This window comes from Staurois parvus, unplaced genomic scaffold (assembly GCF_062004578.1).
Source record: "Staurois parvus isolate SC_StPar_1 unplaced genomic scaffold, SC_StPar_1.0 ptg002274l, whole genome shotgun sequence".
NCBI lineage: Eukaryota > Metazoa > Chordata > Amphibia > Anura > Ranidae > Staurois > Staurois parvus.
This window is the reverse complement of record NW_028320070.1, coordinates 142,048-146,255: the sequence shown is the minus strand read 5'-3', so window position 1 is coordinate 146,255 and position 4,208 is coordinate 142,048. Positions and strand designations below refer to the sequence as shown.

Sequence of the window (4,208 nt, the reverse complement as noted above, 5' to 3'; positions counted from 1 at the left end):
TCTATAATAATGGCCATGGGCAGGAGAGATCTCCATATTAATGGCCATGGGGGAAGGAGAGATCTCCATATTAATGGCCATGGGGGAAGGCGGGATCTGCACATTAATGGCCATTGGGGAAGGAGGGATCTCCATATTAATGGCCATGGGGGGGAAGGAGGGATCTCCATAATAATGGCCATGGGGGAAGGAGGGATCTTTATATTAACGGCCATGGGGGGAAGGAGGGGTCTCTATATTAACGGCCATGGGGGGAAGGAGGGGTCTCTATATTAACGGCCATGGGGGGAAGGAGGGATCTCCATATTAATGGTGATGGGTGAAGGAGGGATATCCATATTAATTGCCATGGAGGGGAAGGATGGATCTTCATATTAATGGCCATGGGGGGAAGGAGGGATCTCCATAATAATGGCCATGGGGGAAGGAGGGATCTCTATATTAACGGCCATGGACAGAAGGCGGGATCTCCATATTAATAGCCATAGGGGGGAGGAGAGATCTCCATAATAACGACCATGGACAGAAGGCAGGATCTCCATATTAATAGCCATATTGGGAAGGAGGGATCTCCATATTAATGGTCATAGGGGGAAGGAGGGAGCTCCATATTGGTGGCCATGGGGGGGAAGGAGGGATATCCATATTAATGGTCATAGGGGGAGAGAGGGATCTCCATATTAATGGTCATGGGGGAAGGAGGGAGCTCCATATTAATGGTCATGGGGGAAGGAGGGATCTTCATATTAATGGCCATGGGGGGAAGGAGGGATCTCCATATTAATGGTCATAGGGGGAAGGAGGGATCTCCATATTAATGGTCATGGGGGATGGAGAGATCTCCATATTGGTGGCCATGGGGGAAGGAGGGATCTCCATATTATTGGTCATAGGGGGAAGGAGGGATCTCCATATTAATGGTCATAGGGGGAAGGAGGGATCTCCATATTAATGGACATGGGGAAAGGAGGGATATCCATATTAATGGTCATAGGTGGAAGGAGGGATCTCCATATTAATGGTCATAGGGGGAAGGAGGGATCTCCATATTAATGGTCATAGGGGGAAGGAGGGATCTCCATATTGATGGCCATGGGGGAAGGAGGGATATCCATGTGAATGGTCATAGGGGGAAGGAGGGATCTCCATATTGATGGCCATGGGGGAAGGAGGGATCTCTATATTAACGGCCATGGACAGAAGGCGGGATCTCCATATTAATAGCCATAGGGGGGAGGAGAGATCTCCATAATAACGGCCATGGACAGAAGGCAGGATCTCCATATTAATAGCCATATTGGGAAGGAGGGATCTCCATATTAATGGTCATAGGGGGAAGGAGGGAGCTCCATATTGGTGGCCATGGGGGGGAAGGAGGGATATCCATATTAATGGTCATAGGGGGAGGGAGGGATCTCCATATTAATGGTCATGGGGGAAGGAGGGAGCTCCATATTAATGGTCATGGGGGGAAGGAGGGATCTCCATATTCATGGTCATAGGGGGAAGGAGGGATCTCCATATTAATGGTCATGGGGGAAGGAGAGATCTCCATATTGGTGGCCATGGGGGAAGGAGGGATATCCATATTAATGGTCATAGGGAGAAGGAGGGATCTCCATATTAATGGTCATAGGGGGAAGGAGGGATCTCCATATTAATGGACATGGGAGAAGGAGGGATATCCATATTAATGGTCATAGGTGGAAGGAGGGATCTCCATATTAATGGTCATAGGGGGAAGGAGGGATCTCCATATTGATGGCCATGGGGGAAGGAGGGATATCCATGTGAATGGTCATAGGGGGAAGGAGGGATCTCCATAATAATAAAGGCCATGGGGGAAGGAGGGATATCCATATTAATGGTCATAGGTGGAAGGAGGGATCTCCATATTAATGGTCATAGGGGGAAGGAGGGATCTCCATATTAATGGTCATAGGGGGAAGGAGGGATCTCCATATTAATGGTCATAGGGGGAAGGAGGGATCTCCATATTGATGGCCATGGGGGAAGGAGGGATCTCCATATTAATGGTCATAGGGTGAAGGAGGGATCTCCATATTAATGGTCATAGGGGGAAGGAGGGATCTCCATATTAATGGACATGGGGGAAGGAGGGATATCCATGTGAATGGTCATAGGGTGAAGGAGGGATCTCCATATTGATGGCCATGGGGGAAGGAGGGATATCCATGTGAATGGTCATGGGGAAAGGGGGGATCTTCATAATAATGGTCATGGGGAAGGTGGAGGAGATCTCCATAATAATGGTTTTGGAATGGGATGTCCAACAAACTTATATAGGTGTGTTGGTCAGCAGTCCCTAGATTTGTGGCTATATATTGTATATAATTGCATTCATTGGTGGTTTTCTTTTTTTTTTTCTCTGGCTGGAGTTCAGCTTTAGAGTACTTGAGGCAGATTTAGTCATCTGGCATAGTTCCGAGACCTTTAAATCTCCTCTACAAAGCAGCGAGGTTTCCTTCTCTCCTTGGACTTTGTGTGCGACGTTGGAAAGCAAAGCCTAGTTGTGCGGAAGTTTGTCAATGTCTTTCATGTTCGGAATTTCATTCTCTTTGTGAAGGGAACTTTCCAGCGATCGCTCAAGGCTGTGATTTGAAGCCACTCTACGTTAACATATCCAAGCCTGGGCATTGCGTCGCTGAAGGGCTCCGTCTTGCCAGCTCAAACAGTGTTGATGCTCCAACGATCTCGCTAGCCCAGCAACAAAGCCCTTCCTGTCTGCCTCTCATTATCGCCTTTTAGTGGTGTGCATCATGCGCGGCAGTGTGGAGCGCTGACACACGCCATACTGAGCTCGGCGTCCACCTGCTCCTACTCCTCTGATCCGCGAGCCAGAGCGGCGCTCTCAGTTGGAGAGACAGAAGTGGGTTTTTTTTTTTTCAGTGGAGGAAAGTCTTTCGGCCAAGCAGCAGAATTTCTTCATATTGGCTGCCGAAAAGAAAGGCTGGAGAAAAATACGGCTTCTGATAACTTCCAGAAGAAGACAACGTTGGTCATTTTCTTGCTGCGTCCACATCCTGTGTGCTGGTCGCTTTACAAATACTTGCGCCTTCCAGGCGGCAAGATTTTGCATTTAGACCTCCAAACCCAGTACATTGGGGGTGGGGCGGTTGGATGAGACCGCTCTTGCCATGATATATAAGTAGTCACATCATGGAAGACTCCATCACTGACAGGTCCGCGCTCTCAGCACCGCCACTGCTGCCATCTTGCAATAGTTGTGCGTTAGAGTTACCACATCGAGCCACCGTTGCTTTTAAAGATGCACCCAAAGCTGAAGCCCAGGAGGAAATTGCATGTTGAAAGGGCTTGTACATCCATTTGCTGTGGATGGGGCAAAAAACAAAAAAACGAAAGTCAATATGCTTTATCCAATGCTGTTTGAATGTATGTCATTGATTTTAAATGGAAAATGCAGCATTTGACCAGCAGATGGAGCTAAGTATTATAGAAAGTGTCTGCGATACTTCGGTCCATGTAGTGGACAAATGCATTCTCTACGGTTTAAAATCAATGATTTACATTCGAACCGCCAAGGAGATAACCTATTTACATTCATTCACAGAGAACGACTGTGCATGCTCTTTCAGGGGGTGAATGTAAATCAACCACTCTCACCTCCCTAAACACTTACCTGAGTCCTCACTGGTCTGTGTTCCTCCCCTCACAGGTCACAGAGGCAGTAGCAGGAGCCATTGGCTTCTACTGCTGTCAATCAAAACCTGAGAGTAGGTAGCGCAGGGGGGGGGGCATGGCTTACTGGTGCTGTGTGTGTGTCTGTAGACCCACACAGCCCAGCTCGGGATCAAGTCTGCACGAGTGCCCCATAGCAAGTGGCTTGCTTTGGTGGCACACCCAGAAGGGGAGGAGCCAAGGGTGCTGATGGGAAGCGGGGGGCAAGGCTTATTGGTGCCGTGTGTGTCTATAGGCCCACACAGCCCAGCTCGGGATCAAGTCTACATGAGTTCCCCCATAGCAAGTGGCTTGCTTTGGTGGCACACCCAGAAGAGGAGGAGCCAAAAGTGCTGGTGGGAAGCAGGGGGCAAGGCTTACCAGTGCTGTGTGTGTCTATAGGCCCACACAGCCCAGCTTGGGATCAAGTCTGCAAGAGGTCCCCCATAGCAAGTGGCTTGCTTTGGTGGCACACCTAGAAGAGAAGGAGCCATGGGTGCTGGTGGGAA

General features: G+C 49.0%; 1 pseudogene; it reads right to left on the bottom strand.

The window, feature by feature from the left end:
• Positions 1-1,022: 1,022 nt before the first annotated feature.
• LOC149431415 (uncharacterized) lies at positions 1,023-2,658 on the bottom strand (annotated as a pseudogene).
• Between the last annotated feature and the right edge of the window lie 1,550 nt (positions 2,659-4,208).